Raw genomic sequence first — 23,745 nt, forward strand, 5'->3', positions numbered from 1 at the left:
CTCTCTGCCTTTTAGAGTCTCTTTTGTTTGTTTGTTTGTTTGTTTATATATAACGTCCAGGGTTTAGAACTGTACTTAGTAGGAAGAACAGGGAGAATTGAGTCCACTCCATCTTGTCCAGAATGAGAAATCTATAGTTGTCTTTTTGGCAGCAGTTTTGCTTAGGTAAACTGTGTACTTACAATGTCACAACTACCATATGTACCAAAAGCAAGTATGCACAAACCAGAAACTCATTTACAGAAGCATACTATCTCCTAAGAGGATATGTTTCCAGGGACATGGCAACCAATGAGCCATATGTTGTTTATTTGGTAATCACTTGACAACTCTGGCTTTATTGATAATATCACTTCTGAATTTCACAGCAGCTCGCATGCCTCAGCTGTGATCATTTGCTTCCTTGCTGTTCAGTATTTATCATAGTGATGTTGACTCTCTGTTCTTTTCCCGTCTGTTATGGAGAAATAACATCCTAATTTCATAATTGCGTCCATGTCATCCACCCCCATGCCCTCTGCATCTCCATACCTTGATTTTTCATCTTCCCTTACCTGGACTTTCCCACTTAGCTGCATTCCCATTAAATGATCTCACTCTAACCTAGGTCACAGGCTATGCATTTGCCCTGCACCTTGTACGCAAGATCTTTTATTTTTGTTTTTAGTACTTCCAGCTTCTTTACAACACCATTTGAAGACCTGGCACAGAGTGTGCAATCAGTCCAACTGACAACCACATTGGAGAAATAGACCTACTAGCCATATCACCTGTAAGAAATAAAACTTCAAATGCAACCCCAGATTGTGGTCTTTCTTCTTCCTGATGTTTTGTCAACATGACACAATCTGTCTGAATATTTGAAAACATCTTCACTTGCCTTTCAAAACACGGTCGCCATTCCCTTTATCTTCTTCCTACTTCACTAGTCATTCCCATGCAGCTTCTTTTGCTAGTTACTCCCTTTCCTTCTGAACTCCTCTCTTTCAATGCTCACTTTTTTGGTATTCTCCCATCTCATGGCTTTAAATGTCATCTATGTATTAATGATCCCCAAATGTGTATCTTTAGCTCAGACCTCTCTCCCAAACTCCAGAGGCATATATCCAATTTCACACCTAACATCTCCAATTGAATGTCTAATAGGTATCTCAAACCCAATATGTCCAAAATTGAACTCTCCCTCTTATCTACAGCCTTCCCCATCATAACAGATGACCCACAATCCTCCTAACGACCCAGCCCAAAACCCTTAGAATTATCCTTGACTCTTCTTTCCCATACACTTCCACATTCAATTCATAAGCACATCCTATTGGTTCTACCTCCAGAAAGCATCCTACTGCTTCTCGTTATCTTCACTGCTGTTCCCCTGATCCAAGCCACCATCAGCTTTCACCTAGATTATTGAAATAGCTTCCTCATAGCTCTCCCTTCTTCCACCATTGTCCCCTTCCCCCAGCATCTTCTCAATGTTGCAGTCATAGTAATCTTTTGAAAATGTAAGCCAGATCATATCATTCCTCTGTTCAAAAACCTTCATGGCTGCCTATTTCACTCAGAGTAAAACCCAAGATCTTTACAACAGCTGTCAAGTCCCTACGTGATCTGCCCTCATTCTCTGTCTCACTTCCTCTCCTACCCTTTCCCTTGTTCACTTCACCCTGGCCACAGTGGCCTCCTTACCATCCCTCAAACAACCTACACACGTACCCACACCAGGGCCTTTGCACTGGTTGTTCCCATTGCCAGGAATTCTTATCCTAAACATATGCTTGGTTAAACTCCTCCGCCTCTTTGCTCAAATCACTGTCCCAGTGAACGCTATTCTGCTTACCCTATTTAATATTACAGTCTCCACCCACTGGCACTCCTGATTTTTTACTGGACTCTATTTGTTTTGGGGGTTTCTTTCTTTTCCAAAATATATATTGCCTTCAAACATAAGATATAATTTATTTATTATGTTTATGATTTATTATCTATTTCCTTTGTTAGAATGTAAGCTCCATGACAGCAAGAGTCTTTTGGTTTGTTCAATTATAAATTCTAAGCACCTAGAACATGTTTCTTTGGCACTCAATAAATATTTGTTAAATGCAGGAATTAATCTCATTACAGTAATGCCTCAACTATTCAGAGGACATTTGTCTGGAAATCTCAGTTATTAAAGCAATCACTGGAGTGAGATCATGTAGCAAGTAAGTTTACAAAGGATTTGTGAAACCAAAATCAAGGCCCCAAATACCAAAAACTCTGACATTCATACACGTAACTCACAGGAGAACTACCCAGAGGGCAAATACATGAGCTTGTATTATACATACAGCTCCAATAAATTTAGTTACCTGGATTTGAAATTCAAAGGATTAGAAGCAATATATTATGTTTGTGCAAGGGAAGAAGATAGGATGAAAACCTAAAGGGCAGGCAAGGAGTGACAGCTTCTCGGTAGTACGGAAGAGACAGATAAATAAAACAAAAGCAGGCAGAACTTTAAAAACAGCACTGGGGACATCTGGTATTAAAACAGATAATCCACATACTTCAAAATCATAAATCACAGAGGTACAGGATGCTAATTTATGTTCAACATACTGAGCCTTAATCATCAAATAAAAGAAAAATTATACTCAGTATGCTTTAGAAAAGCAGTCATATTAAATATTCTGACAGAATTACTAAATAATGGCAAGTTTAAAGGATTAATTGGGATAAACTTGTATGAAATTAATTTCTCTATGATGCTAGATTACTGAAGACTCACTGAAAATAGCTACACTATTTGGCTTTCAGCCATTTGTTTATTGCTGCAAATCCACAAACTAATCTTGTATTCCAAAATAGAGCACATTCCAATCAACTCTAAAATCTCAGCAGGTTTCTGAACTCTGGGTAAATTGAGGTTCTTATAATTTCAAAACCATATATAGAAAATTCTCAATTGGCCAAAATGCTTGGGAAATGGTCCATCCCAGGTAAGTGTGTTAGGATTAGGGTTAGGTTAGAAGGCACACATCTGGACAATATGACTTCAAAGAGTCACCAGGCAGATATACAACTCTGTGAGTTTCACTCTGATTTCCTTTGAGTTAAGGCTTTTACTTCACTAAGAATTCTCTATTTGAACTACAGTCATTTCTGCAAGGGATAGCACATTAAATTATTTAACACATTAGCTCAGATTACTTTATTAAAGGTTAGGAAATTTGGGACTGCAAGGTCCTGAACAAATAGATGCAAGGTGTAGTGCCCTACCATCCTGTGACTACCTCCAGGTGTGGGAAGCAAGGTGTCTGTCCTACTTCTTTTATTTAAGACATTAGCCTACAAGAGAAGTACAAGACAGGGCTGAGGAATAAGTCAAGAGGACTCCTGTCCAAGGAGTCTAGACACAAAAGGGAGACTAGACACAGTCAACTAGGGATATGACAGGTATGGCAGAATAGGTATGGAAGATTAAGTGGGTTGAAAATGGCTCCTGGAGGCTCACCCACAGTGGTGAGGGCTGTGTGAAAGCTAAGAGTGGGAGCTGACTGTCATCCTATCAGCCCCAGGGCATTCGAGGTCTCCAAAGCGGGTGTGCAAAGGCTAGGCAGTACAGAAAGGCAGCAGAGGGCCAAGGGAAAGGGCAGTGCAGCACCCAGGGCACCTTTCCATTTTGCTTGAGGTCCCTCCTCAACTCAGAATTAAGGCGACCCTTCTTTGGTGTTAAAATTATTTCTAAACTGGACTGGCTAACTTTACTGTCCTAGTAAATACTATCTACCAAACAATATTTGAGCCTTAATCAGTTATCAGCAGAGTCCTATAGAAATAGGTGAGTGATATGAAGCAGGGTTGGAACTATCATATCCTAAGATATACACTGCTCATTTTTTAAAAAAACTAGTTTTTATTGACAGGAGAGGGGTAGGCATGGCTACAAAAGGCTGGCAAGAGGGAGTCTTAGAGAGATTGAGTAGTTCTGCATCTTGAGTATGGTGGTAGTTACATGAGTCTACACAGTGATTACATTACATAGAACTATACACACACATGTGTGCACCTGAGTGCACACAGAATTGGTAAAACCTGAATAAATTCTGTGGACTTTACTGACGCCAATTTCCTAGTTTTGACATTGTACTGTAGAATGGTTATGTAAGAGTTACTCTTGGGGGTGAAGATTACATGGGACCTCCCTGTACATGTTTTTGCAACTTCCTGTGAATCCGTAAGTATTTAAAAATAAATAGTTTTTAGGCCAGGTGCAATGACTGACGCCTGTAATCCCAGCACTTTGGGAGGCCGAGGTGGGCAGACCACCTGAGGTCAGGAGTTTGAGACGAGCCTGGCCAACACGGTGAAATCCCGTCTCTACTAAAAATACAAAAATAGTAGCTGGGCATGGTGGTGCACACCAGTAATCCCAGCTACTTGGGAGGCTGAGGCAGGAAAATCGCTTGAACTGAAAGGCGGAGGTTGCAGTGAGCCGAGATTGTGTCACTGCACTCCAGCCTGGGTGACAAGAGTGAAACTTCATCTCAAATAAATAAATAAACCGTTTTTAAAAGACAATTTTTAAATTATTGTTACTAGCTCAATTTGTGTTACTTTTCTATCTAAAATCTCAAGGGGCTGAATTTAGTAAGATTTTAATTATGTCACTAAACCGTTCCTCTTTGGTCATTTAATCTTACCTAAAGGGACTAAAGTTAGATGTTTATAGGTCCTGAGTTAAAGAGTTTCTGTATGGGGCCAATAGAATATGAACCTCAACTTCTTGTCAAAAGTCTGCTTTCATCACCATAATGTAGCCCGATGTCAGCAAGCACATCCCAGAGTATTCCTCAGTGTTCTACAGCCGCGTATCGTCTTATCTTTATGGTGATGTCCAGAGATCTGAGGATTTTTTCAAAAGATTTAACTTGACATTTCCAAATTTGTTCTCAGTTAAGCCCTTTTTTCCTTGCCCTATCTGCTAATATTCCAAGGAACACACTTGAAACACTTACAGTGGAAAAGGACTGGGGTTCCAATTCCCCGGTGGTCCCTAGCACTTAGTAGCTATGTGACCCTGGATGAGTAATTTAACTTTTCCAGATCTCAAATTCCTTATTTCTAAAATATCAATAATATCAGCTTCTTACTGTCTTCATGAAAAGTAATTTTAAAATATGTATCAAAAACCTTAAATCGCTTCACACACATTAACTAATTTTAGTTCTATAGATATCTCTTCATCCTAAGTATCTAAAACACAAGAAATTTTTAATATAAAAGATTATTCCATTATTTATAACAGCAACAATCATTTTCAAATGTCTTAGTTGTCCAACAATAAGGAAAAACTTAAGCCACATGATCTGTATGATTTCAGCCAACACAAATAATATTTATAAAGAACTGTTAATAACCTGGGAAATGATCATCCTATAAAGTTCATTTTAAAAGGTATAAAGTCATAAAGTTCAAGCTCAAACATGTTAAAAAACACTCACGCAAAAAAAATACTGCAGGAAAATACACTAAAAATGTTAAGACCTGTTATTTCTGGTGATAGAGTTTATAGAAACAAATTAATAATTATAAGCCAGAAATTATTTTATTTGGTCCAATTACAACATAGTTTAAATCAGAGTCTGTAACTTTTCACAAGGTCCTGCCACTTTCCTCCTGGGAAGGAGAAAGATATGTCAACACATGTTTATTGGTAACATTCTCAGAAAGAAGCTGGTGTGTGTATGTGTGCAGTGTGTATGTGGGGAAGGTGTGTGTGTGTGTACACACACACTGTCATGTCTCAGATGCAATCTAGCAGCAACCCTCATAAACCGAAAGAGGAAGGAATGTGCTGGTAGCAACTATGTCACATGTCACTTATTTTAAAAAGAGTCACAGTGCTGTCTCAGATACCTGGTTTAGCATCTAAAGATTAGTAAGCTTTAAAAAAAAAAAAAAGTTTTCCTTTTCCCCTATAATTTCCCTCATTACTAATTTTTTATTTCTAAATCTTTTCAATCTCTACAATGTCAATCCTATGAAATCAAAGCCCCATCAATGAAGCTTCTTTCCTATATAATCATATAAATAAGTAGAATTCAGTACATAAAATCAATTGTATACCTGTGTTGCTTTTCTCAATTCAAAAGAAATATATTCAAATATATTCTATTTGTAGAGGTATTCTTATGTGGCAGAATTTGACCACAAAACTCTTTATAGGCAGATAAAAATCAATTATAGGTAAATTAAAAAAAAAGAAAATCAAGGTTAGTTCAACTAAAATGAAAAGAAGAACAGCTCTCTTTTAAATAATTTTCCAGTTTTTAAAAAAGCATTCCATTTTGTTGTTTTTATTTTATTATTGTTCACTCTCCCTTCTCACCAATACCTACATTATTTCCCTAAAGGTGATTAATCATATATGCATTTTAAAATTATTTCAGTTTTGCAAATTGATCACTTTATGATTATATTTCAAATAAAACAAGACTAGGGTTAAGTAATGTCCACTTTTGATTCCTGTAAGTTCCTCCAAGAAGCAGTTTCATTGCTCACTTCTCCTGTGGATATTTAGGATTAGGACTTCCAATCACAGAGACAAAAATATATTAATCATCTGAACACAAAGGGGTCTTCAAAATTAGAATTGCTTTGACATCCATGACCTGTTAAATGTTGAATTCTAAAATGAACCTCTAAAGTTAAGATAAATATCCAGTGAAGTGCTGAAAAGGTAAGAAGCAAAGCAACAGAGATAATGTAAAATTCAATTGAGGAACAGATAAGGTTCATTCACAAGCTAATAATGTACAGCTACAGCGCAAGGAGATAAAAGAGCATAATAAAATTATATTCTATTCACATTCAACCAGTTGGACATCCAGATTTGGCTATGCCTTATAGATGAAGCTCCCTCCTTATGGTTCCCTTGGTATGTTCTATAGCTGCACACTTTTGTGTCAATAGAAGGCTCCCTTATTTATGCTCTGATGATTTACATAATTAAACAAGGATGGCTAATCTAAGTTTTAAAATTATTTTTGGTAAATAGAATGTAAAACCTGGCTACTAACTAGATAGCTCTAACTCTACAACCTAGACCTTCAAACACCATCAGGGAATATTTATAAGTCTGATGTACATATGGTGCCCTAACATCACAACAGAGACTTCTTATTCTCAAGTTACCTTCAGTTTTTGACATGAAAACGGTTTAAAACACACTGCTATATCACTGAATTCATCTATGAATAAAATATGATAAGAATTCAATACAAAAGCATGATCAAAAGGCAGATGGTGGAATAACAGCAAAGAAATCCTTCAAATGAGAAACTGTTGGAATTTCTAGGTATCCAGGACCACTTTCTTGCTCAAGCACATTTGCCTTGGAGGCCTGGCTAAGATACTGATCCAACAGAGGTACCAGACACATTCATCACTGGTGAAATTAAACTGGTTAAATACAAAAACCAAAATTCCATGGGTAGGATGGGAATGAGGATACCACCATGCTGTAATCATTAGCATCCATGATCAAAAGCACACAAACAGTATCTTCACAATCCCACTTAAATGATAGTACCTTTCCTGGTCTGAATGGTAGTCATCATTTCTTTCTTTTCCCTGAAAATTATTATCAGAAAAAACTAAAGTGAAATGTAATTTTCACACCTTTAAGTCATAATAACATTTAAAGGGTAAACCAAAATTCCAAAAGGACTTCATTTATCCCTTTCATTGTTTTGTGAAGTTACTTGTCTATTACATCAACAAAAGCAATTAGTAGTAATCTATGGGTACTTTCCAAAAAAAAAGGCCTTGTTACCAAACAAAAGGCCAGTGCTGCATTGATTCAGCCTGTGTTTGCACCACAGGCACTAACTAGCCTCTGTTCTCTAAAACACCTCATCCACCTATTTAGTAAAGTCTGGGTTACACTGATCTGAATTCAAACTAGGTGACCTCTCAGTTCATCCAAGGTCTTTGGTCAAATGTCGCTTCTACAGAAAGACCTCTCTGACCACCCTCTCTAAGATAACACTACCCCCTAGTCTCTTCCTCTTTTCTCTGCTTGATTTGCCTTCACTGCCCTTATCACTGCCTGACACAGTAGTAGTACAGTTATGTCTGTATTTGTTTACCGTCTGTTCCTCTATCTCCATATTCTCTTACCTTTGGCTTCACAGCATTTATTACCATCTAACTTCTCCTATTATGTCACCACTGTATTCCTTACCAGCTAGAACAGCATCTAGCACATATTAGGTACTCAATAAATCATTTTTTGAAGACTGAATGAATGAATGAATGTCTTCCCACCTAGTATTTCAATTCGTGAAGTCAGGGCCTTTGACAGTTTTTCTAACTAATGTATACCCAGCAAGAGTGACTGGCACACGGTAAGCAGAAAGTACAATCTCTAAACGAATGAGTGAATAACAGTAGGAAAGTAAATTACTACAATCAGATCCTTTCTCTACAACACATTTAGGTGGGGGAAGGTGGAAGACAGTATGAGGCAGGTAGAAGAGTGACAAAAGGAATGGCAAGGGACACTGAATATGGAACTTTTCTATATTCCAAGTTTCTTTAAAGAGTTGATAAAGAAAACATGTAAAATTCAAGAACCCATCTTTTGCTGTGACAAGTCCGATGAATAACTAATGACTGCACAGCAAAGAGTCAATACAATAAAAAAGTCAACCTATAAAATGGGAGAAAATATTTGCAAAAGATATATCTGATAAAGGGTTAATATTCAAAATACATAAGGAACTCCTACAATTTGATAATAAAAAAACAAGTAACCTGACTTTTTTAATGGGCAAAACACCTGAATAGACATTTTTCCAAAGAAGACAAACAAATGACCAACAGGTGTATGAAAAGGTGCTTAACATTACTAATCATCAGAGAAATGCAAATCAAAACTGCAATGAAAAACAATGTCACACCTGTTAGAATAGCTATTACCAGAAAGACATAAAATAACAAGTATCATTGAGGATGTGGAGAAAAGGGAACCCCTGTGTACTGTTGGTGGGAATGTGATATGGTTTGACTGTGTCCTCACCCAAATCTCATCTTGAATTGTAGCTCCCATAATCCCCATATGTTGCGGGAGGGGACCTGGTGGGAGATAACTGAATCATGGGAGCAGTTTCCCGCATACTATTCTCGTGGTAGTGGATAAGTCTCACAAGATCTGATGGTTTTATAAGGGGAAAAAAAAAACCCTTTGCTTGGTTCTAATTTTCTCTCTTGCCTGCCACCAATGTAAGATGTGCCTTTCACCTTCTGCCATGATTGGGAGGCCTCTCCAGCCACATGGAACTGTGAGTCCATTAAACCTTTTCTTCTTTGTAAATTAACCAGTCTTGGGTATGTCTTTATTAGCAGCATAAAAACAGATTAATACAGTAAATTGGTACCAGGAGAGTGGGGTGCTGCTGAAAAGATACCCGAAAATGTGGAAGCGACTTTGGAACTGGGTAACAGACAGAAGTTACAACAGTTTGTAGGGCTCAAAAGAAGAGAGGAAAATGTGGGAAAGTTTGGAACTCCCTAGAGACTTGTTGAATGGCTTTGACCAAAATGTTGATAATGATATGGACACGGAAATTAAGGCTGATGTGGTCTCAGAAGGAGATGAGGAACTTGTTGGGAACTGGAGTAAAGGTGACTCTTGCTATGTTTTAGCAAAGGAACTGGTGGCATTTTGCCCCTGCCCTAGAGATTTGTGGAACTTTGAATTTGAGGGAGATGATTTAGGGTATCTGGCAGAAGAAATTTCAAAGTGGAAAAGCATTCAAGAGGTGACTTCGGTTTTGGTAAAAGCATTCAGTTTTAAAAAGGAAACAGAGCATAAAAGTTCGGGAAATTTGCAGCCTGCAATAGAAAAGAAAAGCCCATTTTCTGAGGAGAAATTCAAGCTGGCTGCAGAAATTTGCATAAGTAATGAGGAACCAAATATTAATCAGCAAGACAATGGAGAAAAAGTCTCCAGGGCATGTCACAGACCTTTGCAGCAGCCTCTCCCATCACAGGCCCAGAGGCTGAGGAGGAAAAAATTGTTTCCTGTGCTGGGCCCAGGGTCCCCTGCTGTGTGCAGCCTACAGACTTGGTGCCCTTCGTCCCAGCCATATCAACCGCTCTATCCATGATTAAAAGGGGTCAAGGTACAGCTTAGGCCAAATCTTCAGAGGGTGCAAGCCCCCAGCCTTGGCAGCTTCCCCATGGTGTTGAGCCTGCAGGTGTGCAGAAGTTAAGAACTGAGGTTTGGAAATTTCCTCCTAGATTTTGCAGGATGTATGGAAATGCCTGGATGTCCAGGCAGAAGCTTGCTGCAGGGGCAGGGTCTCATGGAGAACCCCTGCTAGGGCAGTGCAAAAGGAAAATGTGGGATTGAAGCCCCCACACAGAGTCAATATTGGGTCACTGCCTAGCAGAGCTGTGAGAAGAGGGCCACTGTCCTCCAAACCCCAGAACGGTAGATCCACCAACAGCTTGCACTATGTGCCTGGAAAAGCCACAGACACTCAACACCAGCCCCCGAAAGAAGCCGGGAGGGAGGCTGTACCCTGCAAAGCCACAGGGGCCAGGCTGCCCAAGACCATGGGAACCCACCTCTTGCATCAGCGTGACCTGGATGTGAGATGTGGAGTCAAAAGAGATCATTGCGGAGTCTTAAGATTTGACTGCCCCACTGGATTCTGGACTTATATGCAGCCTGTGCCTCCTTTGTTTTGGCCAAATTCTCCCATTCAGAATGGCTGTATTTATCCAATGCCTGTAACCCCATTGTATCTAGGAAGTAAGTAACCTGCTTTTGATTTCACAGCCTCATAGGCAGAAGGGACTTGTCTTGTCTCAGATGAGACTTTGGACTATGGACCTTTCAGTTAATGCTGAAATGAGTTAAGACTAGGGGACTGTTGGGAAGGCATGACTGATTTTGAAATATGAGGACATGAGATTTGGGAGGGGACAGGGCAGAATGATATGGTTTGGCTGTGCCCCCACCCAAATCTTCTTGAATTGTAGCTCCCATAATTCCCTTGTATTGTCGGAGGGGACCTGGCGGGAGATAATTGAATCATGAGGGCCGCTTCCCCAATACTGTTCTTGTGGTAGTGGATAAGTCTCATGAGATCTGATGGTATTATAAAGGGAAACCCCTTTCACTTGGTTCTCATTCTGTCCCTTGCCTGCCACCAAAGTAAGACATGCCTTTCACCTTCTGCCATGATTATAAGGCCTCCCCAGATACATGGAACTATGAGTCCATTAAACCTCTTTTTCTTCATAAATTACCCCATCTCGGGTATGTCTTTCTCAGCAGCATGAAAACAGATTAATATAGAATGTAAATTAGTACATTATTGAAAACCTTATGGAGGTTCCTCAAAATTAAGATTAGAACTACTTTACGATGCAGCAAGCCCATGTCTGGGTACAGATCCAAAGGAAATGAAATGAGTATCTTGAAGAGATATCTGGGTTTCTCTGTTTATTGCAGCATTATTCACAATAACAAAGATAAGGAAACAACCTAAATGTTTGTTGACAGATTAATGGAAAAAGAAAATGTGGTGTATATATACACAATGAATATTATTATATTATTAAGTCTTAAACATAAAGGAAACCTTGGTATTTTCAACAACACGGATGAACCTAAAGGACAGTACATGAAGTGAAACAAGCCAGGTACAGAAAGACTAATACTGCATGATCTTACTTATATATAGAATCTAAAATACTCAAACTCCTAGAAGCAGAGAATAGAAGATGATTGCCGGGAGCTGAAGGGAGGAGGAAATGGGGAGATATTGGTCAAGGGGTACAAAGTTTCAGTTATGGGAGATAAATAAATTCTGGGCTCGACACAGTGGCTCCTGCCTATAATTCCAGCACTTTGGGAGGCCAAGGTGGGAGGACTGCTTAAGCCCAGGGGTTTGAGCAGCCTGAGCAACACAGTGAGACCATGTCTCTACTAAAAATAAAAAATTTGCCGGCATGGTGGTAGGTGCCTATAGTCCCAGCTACTCAGGAAGCCAAGGCAGAAGGATCACTTGAGCCCAGGAATTCAAAGCTACAGTTAGCTATGATTGTACCACTGCACTCCAGCCTAGGTGACAGAGTGAGACCCTACCTCAAAAAATAAAATTAAAAGATGAATACATTCAGGAAATCTAATGTGCAACAATGTTAACATAGTTAACAATACTGTATTTCAAACTTAAAATTTGCTAAGACAGTAGATCTTAAGTGTTCTCACCACACACACATACTAGGTAACTATACGAGGTGATGAATATGTTAATTAGCTTGATTGTGGCAATAAGTTCACGATGTATACATATATCAAAGCAACAAGTCATACATCTTAAAGATACACAATTTTTACTTGTCAGTTGTGCCTCAATGAAGATGAAAAATTAATAACTAGAAGAATAAGGCTGTTCTAAGGCTGCCCCAAATACAAGGGAAAACATTAATGCCTTCGTTTGGGGTTTAAACAGAATTGAAATTTCATATAATAGCAAGAATCAAATTACTAAGTTGTGAGTAATATCTCCTTCCCATCAAAGATCTTTTCTATTTGTTTTCAACATCTCAATTATTAAGTCTTTTCTAAGGGCCTATAAAAATTATTTTTCCGTTTAATTAAGGGGGCGGTTCTTGAGCTTTTCACCAATTTATAAGTCATATTTCTGGCCAGGTGCAGTGGCTTAAGCCTGTAATCCCAGCACTTTGGGAGGCCGAGGTGGGCAAATCGCCTGAGGTCAGGAGTTCAAGATCAGCCTGGCCAACATGGTGAAACCCTGTCTCTACTAAAAATACAAAAATTAGCCAGGCGCGGTGGCAGGCGCCTGTAATCCCAGCTACTAGGGAGGCTGGGGCAGAAGAATCGCTTGAACCTGGGAGGGTGGAGGTTGCAGTGAGCCAAGATCATGCCACTGCACTCTAGACTGGATGACAGAGTAAGACTCTGTCTCAAAAAAAAAAAAAAAAAAAAAAAGTAATATTTCCATACAGCAAGTCATCCTATTTGATATGCTTACATTGTACAATCAATTTAATTCAATAAAAGTGTTTTTAGAAAATTATTTCACCACAGATAAGCATTTTAAGATTACTCCAGTGGAATTAGCATATGTCCCTTGGTTTCCACAGTTGTAATTAGAGGGGCTATGTTCTGTAGCATTACTTGTGGGCTCTTGACCACCATTTGTCTATTTGTGAGAGTGGCACCAATATTCCTCCTTGAGAATACACCCTTGCCCCTACATCCTCACAGAGGAGATGGACCACCATTAAGGCATACATTCTTGTTTGGCTACAAAATGATACACGAAATGAAATAAAGCAATGGAATATAAAGGTCAAATGATAGCCAAACAGAAATGTAATTTTCCCCCAGTTTGGCTGACACCAAAGTCTTATTACTATTCATTCAGCCAACAACACAGAATAGAATGATTCCAGGTATTTATCGGAAAATATTACTTCAAAGTCATTGCAACCCAATCATAATCATTATTAATGGCTCAAATGTGAAAAAAATAATATTTATAGCTGATTTCCAGTAAGAAAAACAATCCATCTATTTCTAAAATATACTAAAATATTTTATTGGATTAAATCAGATCACCAGAAAACTATATATTGGCCCCCTCGCAGAATTACCCCTTCTTAATGTTTCTTTAGAATTATGCCATATTGAAAGAGCCTATGAAACTCACTGCTGAATCACTGTTGGAATGTTGTTGAGGATACCGTTCAACACATTGCAAAGTATCTTCTTGAGGCTAAGGGAGTCAAGAGGTCCCAGCATTAGCTTGATTAATTGTTCTTCTCCAGCAGAAATAGTTTAAGTTTATAAATACTGAACAAAAGAATACCTGTGTTTCCTTCTTTCTGTTGAAAATGAGAAATTGCAGCTGAAATGCTTATATTAGTAAAGAAGAAAAGTTAAAATTAAACAACTATGTTTCCACTTTAAGAAGCCAGAAAAAGAATAAGTTAAACCCAAAGTAAGGAGGGAAAAGGGAGAAAACAATGAGCAAAAATCAATAAATTTCTCAAAGAACAAAGTAAATCAACTAAAAGTTCATTCTTTTAAAATATTAACAAAATTGGGAAGCTCCTAGTAAGAATGAATTTAAAAAAAAGAGACACAAATTACCAATATGGGATACAAAGGACAGAACAACACTACATATCCTAATGGCATTAAAAGGATTATAAGGAATACTATGAACAACTCTACATCAATAAATTTGATAACTTAGATGAAATGCACAAACTCCTTGAAATAACTTATCAAAACTGACATGAAAAGAAACAGAAAATATGAATAGACCTCTATTACAGAGTTTGAATTTGTCATTAAAAAGTTTTTCATATAGAAAATTCCTGGCCCAGATATCCTTAAGACATTTGTAAAATAAATAGCATTGATCTTATATAAGTTCATTTAAAAATAGAGGGAAAAAATAGGAAAAAAAAGGAAATGTTTCTTGATTCATTTGATGAGGCCAGAATAATCCTGACACTAAAATAAGAAAAGAAAGTTATAGGCTAATATCCCTCATGAATTGACATGAAAGTAACATTAATAAAATATTAGTAAGTTGAATAAATTAATATATAAAAAATATAATGCATGTTGACAAAGTAGTATATATTCTAGGAAGGCAACGTTGGCTTAACATTTGAAATTCAGTCAATGTAAATTCACTATATTTACAGAATAAAAGAGAAAAATAATATAATCATCTCAATAATTTCAGAAAAGGGAATTTGCTTAAAAAAAAAAAACAACTACATGAAAGACAACATGGCAAAATAGCAAACTATTTTTTATAAGATCATAACCAAAACAAGAGCATCCATTCTCACCCCTTCTATTCAATTTTGTCCTGGCAGTCCTGGCAAATGCAATAAGGGAAGAAAAATAAATAATAGAAGACATAAAAATCAGAAAAAATAAGTAAAACTGCCAGTGTTCACATTTAAGATTGTCTACAGGGAAAATCCCAATGAATCTATAAAGTAACCACTAGAACCAAATAACTTGCCCAAAATTACACCATCAAGAAAATTTAAACTGGGGTTTGAGCCTATATAATCTGACTCCTAAATTTTTAACTTCTACATTTTCTCTCCAGAGATGACCATGCAACGTTTGCATTAGCTCACACACCTCGACATAGCCATTACTGTAGGCATTGGGAATCTCATTTGAAGATGTGAAAACAGAGATTCAGAAAGATTAATAACTTGGTCAAGATCACATAGCTAGAGGGTAGAGGTGACAGAATTTGAATCCAGGTCTGGCTGATCCTAAGACAAAGTTGATTTGACGATATCATGTTTTCCAGACTGGAAACAGAAAACGGGGAGATCCAGATGCTAAGGCCCTGAAATAAAAGTGGAATATAAAAGTCAAGACAATTATTGACTGGTTAGATGTGGAAAAGGACATAGGAAAGGGAAAATGCAGATAACTTCAAAGTTCTGAGAATGAGGAAGTCACGACATCATAAATAAAATAATAAAGCAAGAAGGAGAAACTAATGGGGAGCAGGGCTACAAAAGATGAGGTCAACTTTAGACAAGTATCAATCTGTTAGGTTAGAGATCATTTTGATGGCGAATGATAGAACACCAAAGAATGCTTTAGAGAAATGGGGCTTTTTTTCTTCACAAAACAAAAATCTGAAGGTGGGTAACTACCGATCTGGGTTCAACAGGTGGACAAAGTCAGAACTGGAGGCTCTGTGTTTCTCTGGGCACTTCCTCCTGGGATTACAAGATGGCTGCCACAGGCCCAGGCCTCCGGTAGTAACTCCAGGCAGAAAGAAGAGAGGAAGGGGGAATCAAATACATGAGTAAAGCAAGAGCTCCCCTGGAAACCTCTAGTAGACTTCTGCTATGTCTCATTGGCCAGACAGCGTCACATGGAAACCTCACCTGAAGAGAGATTGGGAAAATAAGTATGTTGTTTTTCCAGCCTCTATAGCAGAGGTAGGTGAAGGAAAACAATGTCTGCCCCACAAAAGATTAATGGGATATTCATGTGGGAATATCCAACAGACAGACAAAAATACATCTGGTCTAGAAGATAAGTCACAGATATGGAGTTTAAGGAATCTGCACAGTTACAGCAAAGGAAACAGATGAGCGCTCCAAGAAAGAGCTGGCACGGAGAGAAAAGAGAATAGTGGCAGCACTTTGTTTTTCTTTTGGGGCTGGGGAAGCAAGCGGGTGCACACGGATGCAGCTGAGTCAACACGCCAGGACTGTCCGCCTCCGCTCATCAGCCAGATTGTTTTCTGTCAGATGTTCAGCTGGATCTCACTGTCTCCCTCCCCACCCAGTTCTTCCCATCCTCTTTCTCTTCCCTCAGTCTCTCAGTACTCCTAGGGCAGTCTCTCCCTCATCTGTGACGTGAAAGTACTGGAGGAAAAACCCACTCTCATTGACCACTGTTGAGGATGCACAAAGATGGTTTTATTCTGACTGAAGAAAAACTAGTTGCATGGGGGGTGAGGAGGTGGTGTAGGACAATAAGCAGCTACCATGAGAGGGCCATAAAATCTTCCAAGCTCATGGGAAATTCCAACAAAATGTATCTGCCAGTCCCACCCTCACAGGAGGGGCCAGAAATCCATTTGAGAGAACTCCAGTTAAGACAAAGAGGCTGGATTTGCTTTGCTAAGCACCACTTTTCCTCTGAAGACTCTTTCCAGCTCCCAGGCTGTGTGCAGGAGACCAGGCAGCAAGGCCAAGGGTGTGGACTGAGCACACCAATCCTACATGTATCCCCAGTCTGAAGGAGTCCAGGTCTGGCTAAACTTTCCTTTCCTAATAGACTAAAGCAAGTAAAATCAGCACCACAGAATGTAACCCTAATTACACATGAGGTTGTATTGTTCTTGAATTACTCCAAATAAATGTGTCATGTGCTCCCATGTATTTGGGGCCACAGTGAAATGTTCCCCGATAAACTGCAAATAGATAGTTGCCAAGCATTAAACTTTAAAAACAATAAATTGTTAACATTATGAAAAGAGATCACTTGATATTATATACCTCATTATGGAAATATATAACACTTCTGTGATGCATTCTTAACAAAAAGTCAAACTCTAGACCCAAATACCAATTTACAGGAAATACAGGGGGCAAAGGAACATGTTTTAAAAAACTGCATGGAGGTACAATGAAAATTCAGACTGAAAAAAAGAACAACCCAGTTTCTTCAAGAAATGTATTATAAGGAAGAAAAAGAGAGAAAGAGAGAACCCAGACCTACAGACATGTCAACTAAATGCAACTTATTTAGCTCTTGATACAAACACACTGCAAAAAAGAAAGTTATGAGGTAAATGGGGACATTTGAACACTGACTGAAAAATTGATTATATTAGAGAACTAATGTCAAGTTGTTTAATGTGTGTGATATTGTTCTCTTAATAAAAAGTCACTACCTTTTAGAGACATATACTAAAATGTTTACAGATGAAATATGTGGAATTTGCTTGAAAATAATCCTGGGGGGAGTGGGGAGTACGTGGGGGTATAAACAAAACAAGGTTGGCTGGAAGTTGATGATGTTGGAGTAGGGGAAGGGGTGGCATAAATCATACTGGCTGGACACAGTGGCTTAAGCCTATAGTCCCAGCACTTTGGGAGGCCAAGGCAGGAAGATCACTTCAGCCCAACAGTTTGAGACCAGCCTGGGTAACATAGGGAGACTCCATCTCTATAAAAAATTTTTTTTAATTAGCCAGGCATGGAGACGCACGTCTGTGTTCCCAGCTACTCAGGAAGCCGAGACAGGAGGATTGCTTAAACCCAGGAGGTCAAGCATGCAATGAGCCATGATCAAACCACTGCCTTCCAGCTGGGTGACAGAGTGACCCTGTCTAAAAACACACGCACACACAAACAAAAAGAATTAAGAATCATACTGCTATTTCTTTTTTTTGTATATTTTGATTTTTTTTCCATAATAAAAAGATGTTCTTTTTTAAAAAAAAAAAAAAAAAAAGTGGGGGGAGGATTTAAGGAGGAAAAACAGATTCGATTAGAGCTATGCAGAGTCATTTTTAAAAAGTATTCACATTAGCCAAAAAACATAGAAGAAGCAACAGAGGCAGATGTTCCTTCCCCAGCACAGGGTCCAGTGCCAGGGCCTTCCTACAGGGTTGCAGAGGCCATCATCCCTGAGGAAAAGGATCCCTGTGGCCATCTCGCCCTGGGCCTATTGGCACGTTCTCTAGTCAGGGCACTGCACTGAAGCTGAAGATAAAATGATGAATAAAATATAGGGTCTAAAGTCAAGTGATGTGAAAAGAGAAGTAAGCAGGCCATTACAATGGAGTTGGACTTGTGTTATGTCATGACAGAGTGAGACCAGAGTGCGCTGTGGGAGCACAGGCAATGGTGATGTGACTGGAAAAGGTGGCAGCCACACTGTCCTGGACGATTCCCAGAACTACCTTCTCATTATCATCCAATTCCCAGGCTCTGTTGCTCCAGGAAGAAGATGTACTCTTATACAGGTCAGAAGATGTAAGCATCCTGACCTCCTGGCAGCTTGGCTTCTCATTGTAAATGCAGAAAACGGACTTCTGAGAATAATTGGATTTCCCATATGGCTTACTTAGAAGAAGAATACATTAGCCAAAGGACATGAGTGTCCACTTCTCTGATGTGACAGATCTTATTGTCAAATTAATAAACCGTCTTTCTGGCTTTTACAGTCTCTGAGAGTCTGGTACCTGTGTATCTGTCGCTGAAAGATGTATTAATTTTTGATGTGCTAACAAGTCAGGATTCTGAGATTGCAAGACCAGCCTGAGCCCTGGAGGATGTACCGGGGTAATGTCATCCCTTGGGACCTGGCTAGTAGATACCAGCCTCCTCCAGGGACTCCCTTCTGCTCTGTGTGCTTCTTTGATCCTCGGTATTTCTCAAGGGTGGACCCATGTCTGATGCTTCTTTGATATCTGAGTCATCTTCTCTCACCATGTGTGCTACAAAGCATTTTGGTTCTTAACAAATTTGTTCCTTGACTTCTTTCACTCTCAACCTAATCAAAATAACTAACATAATATCTGTCTGGGGGCAAGTCAGATGGAAACTGTCCATGGAGCATTTTTAAACTGAAATATGAATACTTAAAAAAATTCATCTGCTGCCTTTGAAAGATCACAACCTTTTGAATAACCATGCTAACTTCATCGTCTGCTTTGGCTGTGATAGCCAGTGTTCCTCAAATAAGCCAATCAACTGAGGACCTTTCTCCAACTTATACTTCTAATTAAAGAACAAGAAACCAAACACTGTGAACTCCTTTCCAAATGAAGACAATTTCTTTCATCTCCAGTGGTTTCACTGTCAATCACTTAGATAGGTTCTTTCATCTATAACAAAAGATGGCAAACTTTTTCTGTAAGGTCCACATAGTAAATATTTCAAGCTCTGTGGGTCCACAGTCTCCATTGCAGCTACTCAGCTCTGCCACTGCAGCGGGAAAGCAGTTGTAGACAATATGTAACCAAATGAGCACAGCTATGTTCCAATAAAACTTTGTTTATAGACACTGAAATCTGAATTTCATCTAAATTTCATGGGTCACAAAATGCTACTCTTCTTTTATTCCCAGCCATTCAGGAATGTGAAAACCATTCTTTTTTATTATTTATTTATTTATTTATTTATTTTTGAGATGGAGTCTTGCTCTGTCCCCCAGGCTGGAGTGCAGTGGTGCGATCTCAGCTCACTGCAAGCTCCACCTCCCGGGTTCACACCATTCTCCTGCCTCAGCCTCCCGAGTAACTGGGACTACAGGCACATGCCACCATGACCGGCTTTTTTGTATTTTTAGTAGAGACGGGGTTTCACCGTGATAACCAGGATGGTCTTGATCTCCTGACCTCGTGATCCCCCCTGCCTCAGCCTCCCAAAGTGCTGGGATTACAAGTATGAGCCACCGCGCCCGGCCTGTGAAAACCATTCTTAGCCCACAAGACAAACAGGCAAGCTGTCAGATCTGGCCTACAGGCCATAGTTTGTCAATCCCTGCTCCATCATGATGAATGCCAGCAATGAGTCACTATACTACATGAATGTGTATGGTCCCTGTCCCTTCATAATACTCCTTTACCAACCCTGAGATCTAGGATTCATAAGTGGATCTTAAGTTCACAGTTGGCAAATTTAAAACCTTACGGGAAAAATATTTTCATTAAAATTAAACAATGGGCCAGGTGTGGTGGCCCACACCTGTAATCCCAGCACTTTGGGAGGCCGCAGCAAGTGGATCAGCTGAGGTCAGGAGTTCAAGACCAGCCTGTCCAACATGGTGAAACCCTGTCTCTACAAAAATACAAAAATTAGCCAGGCATGGTGGTGGGTACCTGTAATCCCAGCTACTTGGGAGGCTGAGGCATGAGAATCCCTTGCAACCAGGAGGGGGAGGTTGCAGTGAGTCAAGATCGCGCCATTGCACTCCAGCCTGGGTGACAGAGTGAGACTCCATCTTAAAAAAAAAAAAAAAAAAAAGACATTTTACCCATCTTAAGTCCCAAATAGTGGGACTATGTAATTTGTTCCTAATTACCATCCCCTCAGAAAAAAATTGTAAGATCCCTGAGATAGTGGTGAGCTTGTTTCACTCTAACATGTGAGATTTTTTTCAATGTTGGTTTATCCATCCAAATGTTCAATGTCTTGTCTTTCTGGTTTTAAGATTAGTATTTGTAGACCCTCATCTCCTCAGTCCCACTATAGTCCAAGACGGTGGATGCTTGATACATAAAAAGCTTTAGATTTTCTTTCTTTAACCTAATCTACATATCTACACACTTGTAATCCCCTTCCCCACTTGCAAGTATTATCCTATCTATGATAACTTTCTAGGCATTCCTAACAAACACTTTAAGGCTCGATTTTCCTTGTGTTTTGTTTGTTTCACTTCAACATTCATTGCATACTTCTTTACTCCTGCAGACTTCCTCTTTTAACTCTCCTTTTTATTTCCAGTCCCAGGGTTTCTCTTTTTTTCACCATCCACAACAGTTGTCGCTTGAATGAGGCATATATTTGAACTACGTTTCCCAGTTACGTCCTTTTCCCAGTTAAAAGGTCCCAGTATCATATTCCCAAGTGAACCCACAGGGGTTCATTGTACTATTCTTTCTTTTTTGTGCAGGGTTGACAATGTCCATTATAAAAAAGTTTTTATAAAAATAGAGCATACATTCCTATATTCTAGATTTGGTCACAACAAGAATTTGTAGTTGGGAAGAAATTAGCATATTCATATGCCACACCACTGCCTGGCATGCCCTCCCTATTCTCTGCCTGGTAAAATTTCTCTCAGCCTCTGAGGTCTACGCAGGACACCTATGGAAGCATCTCGATAACTCACTCATCTGCATTCCCCAAGCACTTTATACATCTCCATTAAAGCACTTACCACTGCATTGTGGTTAGCTGTTTATACAGCCGTCCCACCACCAATCTCCCCTACCCTCCAAGCCTATAAGCAACTCTCATATTTTGTTGCATCCCCAGTGCCCAGCACAGTGCCTGGAAAAGAGTATCACGATAGCATTTCTCAGAAACGTTCAGGGCACTGTCTCCACTAAACAGGGCTTTCAGGGGGCTTCCCTAGACAACTTCCATAAACACTCTCAATTTTTCTCCTTTCCTAAAAAATAAATAAATAAATAAACAATCTAAGAGAAAAACACACCTTCAAAACAAGGCCCCCACAGCCTTCATACAATGAGATTGCTGCCCTAAACTGTTCCTCACAGGTATCAATTCTGGCATGAACACTGCAGAACATGCAAAGTTCTCTTAATACCACAAAATAAAAAGCCTACATGGCACCTCACAGTTTTCAAAGTATTTCACCTTTTTTTCTTCTTCCATTTGTCCACTTATCCCTGATAGTCCTATCCTCATTTTTCAGACACTCAAGGAAGTAAAAGTGACATGTCCAATATCAGAACTGGTAACAGCTGTGCGCCTAAAACCCTTAACTTATTGATCTGTCCACTCATCTGACTCTTCTGATGCTAGACTCAGTATCTGTGAAGGGTTTTTTTTTTTTCCTAGTTTTTTTTTCCATTATGAATGGTGGCATTAAGTGAGGGCATCATGCTCTAAAAACTCCATTTCAAGCAAAATCATTTGGGCAGATACACATTATGAAAAGAGAAAGTCAACTATGTCCCACTTGTGTTAGTATTGCTCTATGATTTTGCCATAAGTACTTCTTACTGACTAATGGGTTTCCAGTGAATTAACGACTGTTCAAAAAATGCCATGCCATGCATTTATACACATAGAAATATGTTATCTATTATCTAAACATTCCATTCATAAGGAAGCACCACTATTTATAGGTTAAGTGCAAGATCTTGAATCCTATGTAATTCCTTTTTCCTGAACTATTAAATTTAGATACTTGACACATTAACAACCTCTATCCTTCAAATGCTCTTAGTTCTACATAATCCTGTATGATTTAACCATTACTTTAATTCTCTTACTATTTATTGCATGCAACTATTTCTAATATTAGTACATATCATTTTAGACATAAATAGGGCACTGCCTGCCAAAAAATCTTGCTACTGTATGGTAATTGAAAGTCAAGACTATCAGATATATTAAGTTATTCAAATGAGCTACATTTAGCTTTTCTCAAATTACTTAATATTTTTCAACAAAGGCCTATAATAGAGTATGCAAAGCATGTCACACTTAAGATTTTCAAGTTTGATCGTGTTACGAATCTGTTAATTGAAAATTTTTCAATATGGCAGAACACAAAATATTTCACACAAATGCAAATAGAGATGTCATGCAGATAGCTGCAAGACGTGAATCATTGCCCTTCTGCATTAAACTCCGAAATTCAGAGGCAGTTCACTCTGCAAGATTTCTTGCTCAGTTCTTAAAAGTTCAGATGCATCACCTTTTAATCAGGGTAATAAGCTATAATTGCTAACATACTGTGTAATGTTTACTGCTAAACCTGCAATCTGGACAAACAGAATATTATGCTGTCAGAGCCTGGAAACAACTGCAATCCACTGTTAACATACACATCCTCCTTAAAGAGAGCTGTCGTCGGGAGTTATACGCTTTATGTACGGTTTTAATTTTTTTTTTTTTTTTTTTTTTTTTTTTTTTTTTTTTTTTTTTTTTGTAGCGTAAAGGTCTTTTCCCGAGAAGCAGGTATTAAGACGAAAGCAGCCTCCCAAATGACCTTCTCTAACACAGACCTTGAGCGAGCGACTGCGGGGGCAGAAAGCTGTGAATTTCAGCAAGGGACTCGACAGCTCCACTGGGTCCCTCACACTTTGCTTTCGAGAACAAAAAAAAGAATGTTACTCTGTACCTGCCGGTGCCCCCACCCCTCCTTAAAACTTAATACCCCGCAAGGTCTGAATAGCCAGAGAGGGTATGTATCGATTCTTCCGTCCCGTGATGTCAAGAGAAAATAAACCCCTACCCAGGAGCGGAGCCTGGAGTCGCGGCGGGGCGGGGGGTTGGAGAGGTGGGTGCTCTCTCCCCTTACTGCGCTGCATTTTCTCCACCACGTGTAATAATCTCATGCCACTGGTACCCCACGAGAGGCGGGGGTCCTTGTCCTCCTGTCTCCCGGGCGAGGACCTCAACCCCTTCCCCCGCTCAGGGACCCCGGCCACCCGCAGC

At 39.2% G+C, this 23,745-nt stretch overlaps 1 protein-coding gene across 1 annotated transcript in view; it reads right to left on the reverse strand.

The window, feature by feature from the left end:
• Window positions 1–23,745, reverse strand: part of RAPGEF4 (Rap guanine nucleotide exchange factor (GEF) 4) — a 308,011-nt gene that overhangs the window by 283,441 nt on the left and 825 nt on the right. The gene's annotated exons all lie outside the window — the stretch shown is intronic.

This window comes from Mandrillus leucophaeus, unplaced genomic scaffold (assembly GCF_000951045.1).
Source record: "Mandrillus leucophaeus isolate KB7577 unplaced genomic scaffold, Mleu.le_1.0 Scaffold40, whole genome shotgun sequence".
Lineage (NCBI taxonomy): Eukaryota > Metazoa > Chordata > Mammalia > Primates > Cercopithecidae > Mandrillus > Mandrillus leucophaeus.